Source organism: Muntiacus reevesi, chromosome 10 (genome assembly GCF_963930625.1).
Source record: "Muntiacus reevesi chromosome 10, mMunRee1.1, whole genome shotgun sequence".
NCBI classification, from domain to species: Eukaryota; Metazoa; Chordata; class Mammalia; order Artiodactyla; family Cervidae; genus Muntiacus; species Muntiacus reevesi.
The window spans coordinates 25,700,347-25,715,992 of NC_089258.1; the positions used below are offsets into that span (position 1 = coordinate 25,700,347).

Here is a 15,646-nt window from a genome sequence, read left to right on the forward strand (position 1 = left end):
TGGTAAACGCCATGAGTAAGAGTGGATAATACATGAATTTGTTGTGAGTCCAGTATTGCACCATCCTCCAGGGGAAAATAATTAATACACTTCTACTTAATAAGTAACAGAAAGTAATCACCATCAACAAAGTTTTTTAACCAGAAAACTGCTGAATAAACGTAAGGTCATGAGTGTGATGCACTTTAAGGAAGAACTTTTTAGGGTGTAAGAATATTTAGCTTGTCAAGGGAGGCAGAAAAAATTACTGGTTATGAAATAGTATGTGTGGCCAAACAATTTAGATTGAAATGTCATGTACATATCTACCTTACTAAGCTATACTCTCAATTCAGTTCAGTTGCACAGTTGGGTTCAACTCTTCGTGACCCTATGGACTATAGCATGCCAGGCTTCCCTGTCTATCACCAACTCCCAGAGCTTGCTCAAACTCATGTTCATCGAGCTGGTGATGTCATCCAACCATTTCATCCTCTGTCATCCCCTTTTTCTCCTGCCTTCAATCTTTCCCAACATCAGGATGTTTTCCAAGGAGCCAGTTCCTCACATCAAGTGGCCAAATTATTAGAGTTTCAGCTTCATCATCAGTCTTTCCAATGACTATTCAGGACTGATTTCCTTTAGGATTGACTGGTTCGATCTTCTTGCAGTCCAAGGGACTCTCAAGAGTCTTCTCCAACACCACAGTTCAAAAGCATCAATTCGTCAGTGCTCAGCTTTCTTTACAGTCCAATTCTCACATTCATACATGACTACTGGAAAAACATTAGCTTAGACTAGATGAACCTTTGTTGGCAAAGTAATGTCTCTGCTTTTTAATATGCTGCCTCAGTTTGTCGTAGCTTTTCTTCCAAAGAGCAAGCATCTTTTAATTTCAAGGTGGCAGTAACCATCTACAATTATTTTGAAGCCCAAATAAATAAAGTCTGTGACTGTTTCCATTGTTTCCCCATCTATTTGCCATGAGGTACATCTATTTGCCATGAAATGATGGGACCAATTCCATGATCTTTATTTTTTGAATGCTGAGCTTTAAGACAGATTTTTCACTCTCCTCTTTCACTTTCATAAAGAGGTTCTTTAGTTCCTCTTTGCTTTCTACCTTAAGAGTGGTAGCATCTGCATATCTGAGGTTATTGATATTTCTCTCAGCAATCTTGATTCTGGCTTGTGGTTTAACCAGCCTGGTATTTCTCATGATGTACTCAGCATATAAGTTACATAAACAGGGTGACAACATATAGCCTTGACGTACTCCTTTCCCAATTTGAAAACAGTCCATGTTCATGACCTGTTCTAATTGTTGCTTCTTGGCCTGTATACAGGTTTCAAAAGAGGCAGGTAAGGTGGTCTGGCATTCCCATCACTTTAAGAATTTTCCAGTTTGTTGTGATCCACACAGTCAAAGGCTTTAGCACAGTCAATGAAACTGAAGTAGATGTTTTTCTGGATGGAATTCTCTTGCTTTTTCTATGATCCAATGGATGCTGGCAATTTGATCTCTGGTTTCTCTGCCTTTTCTAAATCCATCTTGAACATCTGGGAGTTCTCGTTTCATGTACTATTGAAGCCTAGCTTGGGAGAATTTTCTATATTACTTTACTAGCCTGTGAAATGAGTGCAATTGTGTAGTAGTTTGAACATTCATTGGCATTGCCCTTCTTGGGATTGGAATGAAAACTGACCTTTCCCAGAACTGTGGCCACTACTGGTATATAGACTGCAGTACTTTTACATCATTATCTTTTAGGATTTGAAATAGCTCAGTTGGAACTTCATCACCTCCACTAGCTTTGTTTGTAGCGATTCTTCCTTAGGCCCACTTGACTTCACACTCCAAGATGTCTGGAAATAGGTAAGTGATCACACCATTGTAGTTATCTATGTCATTAAGATATTTTTTGTATGCAGTTCTTCTGTGTATTCTTGCCGCCTCTTAATATCTTCTGCTTCTGTTAAGTCCATACCGTTTCTGTCCTTTATTGTGCCCATCTTTGCATGAAATATTCCCTTGGTATCTTTAATTTCCTCAAAGAGATCTCCAGTCTTTCCCATTCTGTTGTTTTCCTATATTTCTTTGCATTGTTCATTAGGAAGGCTTTCTTATCTCTCCTTACTCTTCTTTGGAACTCTGCATTCAGAAGGGTATATCTTTCCTTTACTCCTTTGCCTTTTGCTTCTCTTTTCTCAGCTATTTGTAAGGCCTCCTCAGAGTCAGGATACTGAACTCCAAAGCCATTCTCTTTTTATAATTGCAAGATGCATATTTTAAATCATCAACATAATTAGAATAGCAAGAACCCTTACTGAATACCTAGTATGTACCCATACCTACCTTAAATTTTTCATATGCACTCCCTCATTAATTCTAAGAATAACAATATCAGGTATCTTTGAGTTCCTAATCTTACAGACACGGAAACTGAGTCTTAGAGAGGTGTAAGTGACCTCACTGAGGTCATAGAGGTAGTATCTGACAAACCTGGGCTATTGAACTCCGGAGTCTAATGTTCTCAACCATCTCACTCTTCTGCTTCCTAAATGACAGAAAATGCTCTGCTCCTGTAGAATCAATAAAGCCACAAGTATAATACAGAGGAAAGATCCTCCTTTATCACAGAGAATCTCACAATCCTAAAACATTCTCTTCACCAACACATGTGCTTGAATATTTTGACAAAACATATGAGGAATGGCTGAAGGAAGTAAAAAATTGTAGCCTGGTATAAGAAAGACTCAGAAACAGCAATCTGGAAGTACTTAAAAAGTTGTCATGAAAAAAGAGCATATAATTATTCTTGTTTTTCCACAAGGAAAGATGGAGGTTGCATACAGAGAGTTAATATAGAGCTAAATATAAAGAACTTTCCAATAATGAGAATTATTCAGAAGTAACCTGAGTGTCTACATAAAGTGCTCTAATTGCCACTGGATTGGGGGATGAAGTAAAATGACCATCAACCACACTACAAGTGTGTTTCTGTAATCTCATAAGGGTTAGAAATAAATTAACTTTAAGATGATTTCCAGTTCTGAGATGGAATCATTTAGAATTTGATTCTTCCTCTGGTGTGACTGTATCAGTTCAGTTCAGTTCAGGGTCTCAGTCAAGTCCGACTCTTTGTGACCCCATGAACTGCAGCACGCCAGGCCTCCCTGTTCTTCACCATCTCCTGGAGCTTGCCAAAATTCATAGCCATTGAGTCAGTGATGTCATCCAACCATCATCCTCTGTCATCCCTTTCTCTTCCTGCCTTCAATCTTTCCCAACATCAGGGTCTTTTCCAATGAGTCAGTTCTCCCCATCAGGTGGCCAGAGTACTGGAACTTCAGCTTCAGCATCAGTCCTTCCAATGAATATTCAGGACTGATTTCCTTTAGGATTGACTGGTTCGATCTTCTTGCTGTTCAAGGGATTCTCAAGAGTCTTCTCCAACACCACAGTTCAAAAGCATCAGTTCTTCAGTGCTCAGCTTTCTTTATAATCCAACTCTCACATCCATACATGACTACTGGAAAAACCATAACCTTGACTAGACGGACCTTTGTCGGTAAAGTAATGTCTCTACTTTTTAATATGCTGTCTCAGTTTCTCATAGCTTTTCTCCCAAGGAGAAAGCATCTTTTAATTTCATGGCTGCAGTCACCGTCTGCAGTGATTTTGGAGCCCAAGAAAATAAAGTCTGACTTTACAAGAGTGTGACTGTATAAAAGTATGTGTTTAATCAACTTTACCATTATTGAAATTATTCCAAAATAAAATATATGCATTCCCCCTAAAGGAAATATTAGAATTATCATGGCAACATTGCTTATAATAGTAAAAATTAATTAATTAATTAAAGCAAGGTATATGTCCATTACTTGAAACTAGATTAAATAAATCTTGAAACGTGTATTTAATATATGTGTGTGCTCAGTCACTCAGTCGTGTCCAACTTTGTGACCCCATGGGCTATAGTCCACCAGGCTCCTCTGTCCATGGAATTTTCAAGGCAGGAATACTGGAGAAGGTTGCCATTTCCTACGTCAGGGGACCTTCCCAACCCTGGGATCAAAATCATGTCTCTTGCATCTCCTGCACCGCCAAGTGGATTTTTTACACAGTGCCACCTGGGAAGTCCTAATAGAAAAGTAAATAGGCATTATAAATCTATACCCTGAATATCTGATGATATGTGAAAAATGCTTATGATTACTGTTAAACCTAACAGGATGCAAATTATAAATAAACATAGAAATTTTATGATCTATAATATAATGTTTCCCATGTTTATCTTTAAAGTTTTTGAAACTGTATTTTTCAATTAATTATGTCCAAGTTCATCCCAATGTTGACCATAGTGCCTGCCCCTTAACAGGTGTTCAAAAAATACTTGATAAATGAATAATGGGAAAAGAGCATGACATGTTTTTAATAAAATATTTTGGGAAAATTAGTTAATATTTTTAAAATATCAGTCTATTTTACACATTAGACACAAAACAACATAGCTATCATATGGAAAAAACAAAGCCAAATAAAACCATAGAAGAAAATTTTGCTCATATTTTTAGGGATAATATGAAAATCTTAAAGAAAATTTATATAGCATGTCAAAAATAAGAAGGAAAACCACAAACTAGAAAAGCATTTGCAGAAAATTTGAAGAGAAAGTGGTAATATTAAGTGTTCATATAAATTATGGAGAAGGCAATGGCACCCCACTCCAGTACTCTTGCCTAGAAAATCGCATAGATGGAGGAGCCTGGTAGGCTACAGTCCATAGGGTTGCTAAGAGTCGGACACGACTGAGTGACTTCATTTTCACTTTTCACTTTCATGCATTGGAGAAGGAAATGGCAACCCACTCCAGTGTTCTTGCCTGGAGAATCCCAGGGATGGGGGAGCCTGGTGGGCTGCCGTCTATGGGATCGCATAGAGTCGGACACGACTGAAGCGACTTAGTAACAACAGTAGCAGCATATAAATTAAGAGGAAAATTGTCAAAACCCAAGATAGTTAAGCAATGGGTACAAACGAATAATAAAAAGGTAAATATAAATAGTAGTATAGAGGAAATGGTAAATCAACTAGGAATAAAAAGTTAAGCAAAGTAATGTTTTATACAAATAGCAAATAGGATTTTCCTGGTGTCTCACTGTAAAGAATCTGCCTGCCATTGCAGGAGAAACTGGTTCAATCCCTGCTCCTGGGATTGCACATGCCCTGAAGTGACTAAGCCTGTGGGCCACAACTACTGAGGCTGGACTCTAGAGCCAATAAGCTGCAACCACTGAGCCCACATGCCACAACTACTGAGGCCTGCACGCCCTAGAGCCTATGTCCCCAACAAGAGAAGCAACCACAGTGAGAAGCCTGCACACCACAACTAGAGAGTAGCCCCTGCTCTCCACAACTACTGAAAAGCCTGTGCAGCAACAAAAACCCAGTGCAGTCAAAAGTAAAATAACAAATAAATAGAAAAGAATAAATACATTCTCTGGTTCTGAAATATATATATTCCTAATGAAACTTAAAAGCTTTTGCACAACAAAGGAAACTATAAGTAAGGTGAAAAGACAGCCCTCAGATTGGGAGAAAATAATAGCAAATGAGGAAACAGACAAAGGATTAATCTCAAAAATATACAAGCAACTCCTGAAGCTCAATTCCAGAAAAATAAATGACCTAATCAAAAAATGGGCCAAAGAACTAAACAGACATTTCTCCAAAGAAGACATACAGATGGCTAACAAACACATGAAAAGATGCTCCACATCACTCATTATCAGAGAAATGCAAATCAAAACCACAATGAGGTACCATTACACGCCAGTCAGGATGGCTGCTATCCAAAAGTCTACAAGTAATAAATGCTGGAGAGGGTGTGGAGAAAAGGGAACCCTCTTACACTGTTGGTGGGAATGCAAACTAGTACAGCCACTGTGGAAAACAGTGTGGAGATTTCTTAAAAAACTGGAAATAGAACCACCATATGACCCAGCAATACCACTTCTGGGCATACACACTGAGGAATCCAGATCTGAAAGAGACACGTGCACCCCAATGTTCATTGCAGCACTGTTTATAATAGCCAGGACATGGAAGCAACCTAGATGCCCATCAGCAGATGAATGGATAAGGAAGCTGTGGTACATATACACCATGGAATATTACTCAGCCGTTAAAAAGAATTCATTTGAATCAGTTCTAATGAGATGGATGAAACTGGAGCCCATTATACAGAGTGAGGTGAGCCAGAAAGATAAAGAACATTACAGTATACTAACACATATATACGGAATTTAGAAAGATGGTAACAATGGCCCTATATGCAGGGCAGAAGAAGAGACGCAGAAGTACAGAACAGACTTTTGAACTCTGTGGGAGAAGGGGAGGGTGGGATGTTTCGAAAGAACAGCATGTATATTATCTGTGGTGAAACAGACCACCAGCCCAGGTGGGAGGCATGAGTCAAGTGCTCGGGCCTGTTGGGCTGGGAAGATCCAGAGGAGTCGGGTGGAGAGGGAGGTGGGATGGGAGACCGGGATGGGGAATTCGTGTAACTCTATGGCTGATTCACATTAATGTATGACAAAACCCACTGAAAAATAAATTCAAAAAAAAGGCAAAAAAAAATAAAAAATAAAAAATAAAAAGTGGTCTCTGCAAATACAGCAGTAGCAGAGTAATAAAATGTTTCATAAAAATAATTTTTCACATTTACTAAGAATTCTCTAATTTCCTATCTTTTCATTCCACAATCCCATCTCTAGAGAGTAACCTTAAGTTATTTCCAGTACAAGGAAAACAAATTAGATTGCCTTGACATACTCCTTTCCCAATTTGGAACCAGCCTTTTGTTCCATGTCTGGTTCTAACTGTTGCTTCTTGACCTGCATACAGATTTCTAAGGAGGCAGGTCAGGTGGTCTGATACTCCCATCTCTTTCAGAATTTTCCACAGTTTGTTGTGACCTACAGAGGCAAAGGCTTTGGCATAGTCAATAAAGCAGAAGTAGATATTTTTCTGGAACTCTCTTGCTTTTTTTGATGATCCAACAGATGCTGGCAATTTGATCTCTGGTTCCTCTGCCTTTTCTAAATCCAGTTGGAATACCTGGACGTTATCAGTTCACATCTTTGTTGTTTAAAGTGTGTTATTCAGGAATCAAAATATGAAGATTGGCTTGGGGAAAAAATGGCACTAAATAATTACCAGATGTTACCACCCCAAAACACCTCTCTAATGTCTCAAACTGAACCTAGATACATTTATGAGAATCCTTATAGGCGATAGTATCATTTTTTCTCCTTCAAATAGCACACATGAAAGAGCATCCTTTGACAATAAAAATCATTATCAATTGACTGGGGCTTTCAGATTTATTCAGTATTTTCTCATTTGACTGTCATGTCAGCCTCATAATTATCCCTCATGACTGTCATGTCAGTAATCAGTAGGCAATACCCTGTCCATATTCCAAACTAAATAACCAAACTATAGATATGTCAAGTTAGATTTTTCCAAGGTCACACAGCTAAGACATGGAGGAGTACAAATGCAATCCTGAGTTATTTGATTCTAAAGCCCATGATTTTCCATAATACCACACTGCTATTCCTGTGGTAGAAATAATTAAGTTGACAAGTATTGATTTTGTAAATCAGAAGCATAATAGTTCTTTCCACAGAAGTGTAGATTAAATCTCTGAATGAAGGTAGAATGAGTGAGCACAATTGGCTGAAATTAATAACTGCTTTAAATCCAATCACTGTGTAGTTGTTATACTCTCCTTCCTCCTTGGAGCATAGAATGCTAGTCATTCTTCTCTACCATTATCTCCACTCTTTCATTCTTCTACTTTTCCAATGACCATAGAACATTGTCCCAAGGCATTAATACAATAACCACAACCTATCTACCTGTTTTGATGAGGTTGTTACTCTTTGGACAGACTAGTTCAACCTTTAGTATGATTTTCTCACTCGCTTTAAGATTTACCCTCTAAAGCTTTCTCTATCTTTCTGCAAGTGGTAATCTTCAGCTTGAATTAAAGCCACCACTATAATTCCATTAGCTCTGTAACATCTCCATGACAAAGGGTAAATTAGATGTGCATATCAATCTCACATTTAAGCAACTGGTCCACAGGCAGAATATAAATGTTACAAAAGCTGCTGACTGTGCACTTTGTAATTACTCATATATTGTGGTTTATAGAATAAAATATCTTCATACATTTCAATATTTTATGCCAATTTAATGAGTCTGGGGTATTGTAAATTCTGTAATATAGGGTTCATGTCTTGCCTTTCTTCTCTAAATGTTAATAGTTCATTTATATTCTTGGATTTAAACAACCAGGCATCTGAAAAAAGCACAACAGAAATGAGGTGATAGTTTCACTGAGGTACTCTGTAGTTTCTTTGAGTTAATAATATAAAGTCAGCACTCTATGATAAACAACGTATCATTAAACCCTGATTTTTTGTTCCTAATGACACATCTCCACCCCTGTTTTATTTAGGATTATTTTTAGGCAGACCTTTTATATTTGTACACAGACATTCCCACACGTCTATCTGGATACAAAAACATACCCAAATATGTAAAACACAACCACACATTTATAGAATATATGATTGCTATCATCAAATGTCACTATTCAGAAAAATGTTAATCATAAATTAGCTCAAAAATCTGCTAGTTACTATGCTTATATATTACATATTTATAATACTGAATGCTCAATAATTGGCTATACTGACATTAGTTAATTTTATATTCTAACTCCCTGAAATAAAATTTCTCATCATTAGGATCTATGTAAGAGTTTGAGATATATATTTTTATATTATCTAACAACTTCAATTATAGTTCAAGAAACAGACTTAGAAAACCACAAGTCATATTTGAAATGAGTGTATTCCCCAATTCCAATGCTCTGATGTACCTTGACCACTAAACATTCCTTAGATTTATGTGTTTTCACATGTGCTTATCAATGTTATTTGCCACTGGGGACTAAGAAAGTACAAAAGGGGTTTTTAATCTGCATCTTTTTCACAGCTGTTTTCATCTCTTTGTTGCTTACACTATAGATGATTGGATTCAACCGGGGGTTAAAACCACACAGAGTAGGGCCATAAATTTATCTATTTCCTGTGAATCTACATGGAGAGAGCTGTCCCATAGAACAAATCCACTACACTTAGGTGGGCTGCACATGTTGAAAAGGCTTTGCTTCGATCATTCACTTTGCTGATTCTTAGGATGCTGGAGAGGATGGACATGCAAGAAATAAAAATGAGCAAAATCAGCACAAGAAAGAAGTACACTGATCACCAACATGATTAACTGAAACTTGGAAGTGTCTACACAAGCCAATTTCAGGACTCTGAATTCGGGACAGCCAGAATTTCACAAGTGAAATGACATCCACTTCCACTCAAAGACAGCTGCAACACAGACACAGGGCAGTGAAGGAGCCTGTCACCCAGTAGTCAGCTGCAATCTGTACATAAACCTTCTTGTTCATGATGACGAGTTATCTCAGAGGGTTGCAGATGGCCACATATCGGCCATATGCCATCACGGATAAGAGCACACACTCAGTGGGGCCCATGGCCAGAGAGAAGTACTTCTGGGCAGCACACCCTGAGAATGAGATGGTGCTTTTCCCTGAAACAAAGTTTGCCAGCATTGGAGTCAGGACACAAGTATACCAGATGTCCAGACATGACAGGTTGCTGAGGAAGTGCATGGATGTGTGTAGGTGAGAATCCAGAACATTAAAAGAAATCAGAATACCGTTACCCAGTAAGGTGATCAAGTACATCAGCAAGCACAGTACAAATATGGTGATTTCAACTTTGGTATAGTGAGTAAATCCCAGAAAGAAAAAAATTAGAAATGACTGTTGAGTTTGTCTTGCCCATTTTAATCCTCCTTGTTCATCTGTAGTAGTGAATAAAAGTATGCATGGCCTATGTTTAAATTTTACATTCTAGCAACTTTCAAGGGACTTTTGTTAGGAGAACTTTAAAAAGAGCGTTGCCCTCCAATATTACTAGCAATATCACATTAATTATTCACTCATTCATGCCACATTTACTAAATACACTGAGAATCTAGAGCTGAGTTAACACAAGTCCTTCTTTCAGGCAGTTCATAATCAAATACAGGGCACAGTCAAAACCATAATATGCATGCCCCAGGGCAATAGGCAAACAGAATAAGAACCCTATCTCTATGTTGGGAGCAGATGATCAATCAAAAGTAGCACTGAACTTAATCAGGTCAAGGACCAGGGGAGATGTGCCAAGTGAGGAGCAATTTTCTACAAAGTTATAATGAGAGAGAGTTTGCTTGCCCTTCATAAAGCTGAAAATTATCTTATGAATAGACAGACACACTGACACAAGGAACATTAGGAGTAAGACTGAGAAGATTGGCTGGAGTCCAATGACTACGCGTGTGTGCGTGCTAAGTCGCTTCAGTCATGTCCAACTATAATGTCACCCAGTTTCTCTCCTCAAGAAGGCAATTTGAATATGAAAATAATATTGAACCCCTTCCTTTCTTAGAAACAAAATCACTTTCCAAGTTTTACCATTTTATTATTCAAATAAAATTCTTACAACATATCTAACAACCAACCACATATTGAGACATATGTTTAAAAATCACTTTCTAAAGAGCAGGCTCAGATGAGCCTTCACATACATAGGCCTCATGTTCTCTTTTATCTACATCTCTATCCTCATCTCCCAATACTCTATTTCCACGCACACTTTCTGCTTTGAAATAGCAATAGACTTGTCATTCCTATATTCATCATGAATTTCACATTTTTATGTCTTAAATATATATTTTGCCTCCTTGGACTGTTTTGTTTCCCATCTGCAATCTTGTCTTTCATAATATTACTCTTAATAACATTGCTCAATCATCAAAACCATGTGCAAAAATCTTAACTGCAGTTTCATTCTTTGCACATGTTATTGAAGTATATCACAATGAACTATACTCAGATGTGCATGTTTCTATTCTTCCCACCTTGCACTGTGAGCTTCAGGAGCTTGTTCCCCACAGTCCAGCAAGATGATAACTTGCACTAAAGATTTTTAACAACACAATGCTTCCTTGACTATGCTAACTTCTGATACCTGTAAAATGCATAAATTTTACCATATATCTCTAAGCCAAAATAAAAACCTGAAGATTTCTCAATTCGTTTACATCTGCTTTCTTACATGTGACATTAAAGAATGTAGTTGAATTAGCTTTTAAACCTTATTTGATGTAGAATCTGAAAGGAAAGAAGATGAAGACCACGTTTACTAAAAGAAGAGGCTCCAGTCAACCTCTGTAGAGCATTAGAACGCTATCCTCAGAGTGTGAAATCTGGGCTCTAAATCAAACCATGATTCTTACTGGTACATAAAATTAGGCAAATCATCACTTGAACTTTTTGAAACTTGCTTTCCTAATATACACAAAGAAGATAATTCCTATCTAGTACAGATATGAAAGATCTAGATTAACTTGTTTGAAATTCTCCCTCCATAATCCCAATTTCATGGTCTCTCCAATATTTCAGAGAATCACAGTAATGCATTTATGATTTCAAGGACACCCCGCTTTCCAGAAGCATAATTGCCTGAATGCTCTCCTGTGCTGGCCCACAGTGAGTCAAATTTTTAAAATTTATCACATTTTTCACAACCTATTAAAATTTCAACCCCCAATCCATGTGTGAAAATAAAACACTTTACTTATTATTTCCAGAAAGGCAAAAGTTAGGCATGCCTGGTCTCACACACCCACTTTGGTCAGTGAATACTTCACTTCCACTGAGGGTTTCTCTGTTGGGCTTTCCCCACCCAGCACTCAGTTTTCTTTTCTTTTCAGTGCTCTGGCTCTGGCCCTTCATGTCCCATCTCTCCTTTCTGTCTCACTTCACCACTCTTCTGTCCACTTTCAGAAGCAAACCAATGAAGTCTTTTCCTTTTCTCATGCAGATTGAGTCCCACTTTCTTCATCCTTATCTTAGATCTTTGTCAGAGTGGCTCAGAGGTTAAAGCGTCTGCCAGGAATGTGGGAGACCCCGGTTCGATCCCTATGTTGGGAAGATCCCCTGGAGAAGGAAATGGCAACCCACTCTAGTACTCTTGCCTGGAGAATCCCATGGAGGGAGGAGTTTGGTAGGCTACAGTCCATGGGGTCGCAAAGAGTCGGACACGACTGAGAGACTTCACTTTCTTCTTTCTTTTCTTTCAGTACTCCAAGACATTTTACATTTTATCTTTCTCTATAATGATTTCTGATTCCAATGCTAAGATAATTAAATATTTCCCAACTAACTCCTCTCTTTCTTTCTAAATGTCGAAGCCAGAATAGACTTAGAGAACTTCTAATCCAACTTGCTCTTTTTAAAATTGAGAGACGTTTGGTTAGGATTTGTCTGAGGTAAATGTCTGGAATATATAGCCAAAAGTTTTATCCTCAGGACTCATGTCTTCAACTCATTTTCCCTACCAACTAGTTACTTCTTTTTAAAGTAAATATCTTTATTCTGCTTTATTGGCCTAGCTGAGACCCATTAACAAATTTTGTAAATCTGAGACTACAGAAAGAGATGGCTAACATCTTGCTCCCATTTACCTCAGCACATGGAACAAGCATCTTTCCTTTCTGGCTGATGTGTGCTTCAATATTTAAAGTTGATCTTCAGCACAGACTTTCTTATTAATCTGGCACAGTGCTCAAAAGAAAAAGATCTTGTATGTGGACTGGATGAATAACAGGCCTCTGTCTTTGCGAAGAACATATGAACATGCACTATACATGATTTCCCTATGGATTAAGCCTGTCTCTGGCCAGCAGTGACCACACAACTAGGATCCTTCATCCATATCCTTTCTGTTAACAGGACCAGTTACTAGATATGTGACTTTGAACAAACAACTTTTATATCTCAATATTCTCACCTACACATGGGGATTTTTTTTTCTTTAACACATAATTTATTGATTTCTTCAATCCCCTAAATTTTATTGTGCAAAATTGACTAAGATGATTTGTGGCTGAAGGATTTTCAGAGCAACTATCTCCAGGTGGCTAACACAGATAAAGAACAATATTAATTGTAAATATATTTTGGAATATTCAATTTTGAGTATTATATTGCCCTGATGAATGTTACCATGGAGATTTTAACAGCCTCATTGTGGTGTTCTTTAGAGAGATAAAGTTTAAATGCATAAACACATCTGGCATGTGGTAAACACTATTTTGGTTTCCTTCATCTTCAATTGTTCATTTTTTCAAATTCTTTCATTTCTGCCCCCAGTTTCACATACTTACAAAGGTACCACTAAATTTTTATCAATCAGATCCGTTCAGGTATATGTTCTCTTCTTCCCCAAATAACCATGTATAATTTTCATCACACATGATATAATATTGATGCATGTTATATCAAACTTTCCTCACTTTGTGGTGAAGAGTGTTTACCACTGTAGCAAAAGCCAACACCATTGAAAACAAGGAACTTACAGGTTGATTTTTTTAAAGGTATTTCAACTCATTCTGTTAAATGTTAAATGAGTGTGTGTCACAAATATTATGGTCTCATGGGTTTGATCTCAAGGGTCTAAAGTTTTCACAGGAACACATCACCAGCAACAACAACAAAAAAAATTAAAATTTCTCAAAACAATTCCAAAAATACTCATGCATACATAATATCTATGAAAGTCAAAATTATTTTGTTAGCCAAGGACTCGTTGTTCCATTTCATTTTCACACAAATCAGAAAATGTATTCAAGAACAAGTAACAAAGTTTTGAAAATAGAGAGGCTGCAGGGTAGGGAATGGCTGTCTGTTCATGATCAGCACTGTAAAAAATGTTTGCAAACCAAACCACAGAAAACTGAGTTGGTGCCATGAGGTAAACTGTATAGAATCAGAACTCTGGTGACACCAGCCTAATTTATGTTCTAGATAAAACTGCAAATCTGCTGCCTATTTCACAGCAACCTCACTGGACCAGTAAGAAATGACACCAGTAGACATGTACTCATTTACACCAAACCAAAGACAAGGAAACCATATTCTGATTAAATGATGGATTCTTGACCTAAATATACAGCTTTTGAGGATATTCAAATTATTTCAGATTTCAAATTACTGTTTTGGTTCTATTTTTCATTTTTCTCTTCAGTATACCAAAGAAAATATCATCTTAGAATTTCTTTAATTCCTATTATTTATAGATGATTCATGATAAAAATATATTCTATCTCCAAAACACATGGCTTACTTTGACTCAGTTTAATATCCCCTTAGAAATATGTTTTTAGTGTACGTTCTCAGCTATTACCGTAAATGGAAGTTCAGCTTGCCTCCTAGGTTGCAACACATAGCAGATCGCTTTGCACTGGTCTTATATTTGTAGCATATTGTACAAAATTGTCCACGAGGTTGATAAATTTCTGAAGGTATTACCACTGAGGAGCCATAATATCACAGGACTTCTCTGGAAAACATTAATAGCAAAGGCATTATTCCAAATTGTTCTAAAAGCTCCTATACATTAGAGCCAAATAAGATTGTTTACAAAGGGAGTATATTTTGATTCTGCTAGTACAAAAGTAAGGGGGAAGTTAATATTTAAGAATATGGAAGATTTCATCTGCCCTTCAAACCCAAGTAGAAACACTGCCCCATTGTGAAGACCGAGGAATTTCTCTAAAGAATCTTCTCCAGACTCAGGAAGGCAATTTAAATATTTCTTGCTTCCAGGGATTCATGAAATTTTCTAAGCTATAAGTTTAAATTGCTCAGGGGGGCAATGTTTAAAACTTTTGAAAACTTCAAGAATAATGCCCTAAAGACTTAGTTATATTAAATCCATTACTGTATTTCAAATAACCAATCAGAAGTACTGAGAATATGTCTTATCTCATTCTCAATCTTATGATATATGGCTGGAATCCTTAATCCAAACATATTTTAATGTTTTTATCCACATCTTTGTTCATCCTACTGTCTTATTCACAATATTGCAGAAAGACCTCATTTAGCTACATTAACTCTTAGTTATTAAAAATAATAATAAAAAGACAAATTTCTACACACTGTTGTCAGAATTTTATATATATTATTTAATTCTAATTTGTTAATCAATTAGTGAGTAAAGAGAAAAGGGTTTTATTGTAGAAAATAACTATTTCATCTGACTCTGAAACTGAGAATTTACATGTGCTATGTGAATATGAGTGGCATTTTAAAATTCACAACAAATTCAGAAGTTTGAAATCATGTAATTGAAACCTATAAGCCATCACACTATTCAGTTTTCTATTATAACTCCACAACCTAACTTCTAACTCAATCCCATTCCATTATATAAGCATCTACAAAGAATTTACCCAAAGAGATATACCCAAATTAACTGACATGTAGTCACTATCTATCTAATTTACACAATTAGGAGGTAATGGTGAATACATATATATCCCAAGTGCCCTGAGCTGTTTTTTATTTATTTATTTATATATTTTTACTTCTGCAGGCAAAACTCACCTTTCCTTGAACTGCTTCACCCAAATAGTGAACACAGTTTGTTTACCACAAACCACTAACATAGGTAA

At 36.9% G+C, this 15,646-nt stretch overlaps 1 pseudogene; it reads right to left on the minus strand.

The window, feature by feature from the left end:
* Positions 1-8,993: 8,993 nt before the first annotated feature.
* Positions 8,994-11,921, minus strand: LOC136176329 (olfactory receptor 13F1-like; annotated as a pseudogene).
* Between the last annotated feature and the right edge of the window lie 3,725 nt (positions 11,922-15,646).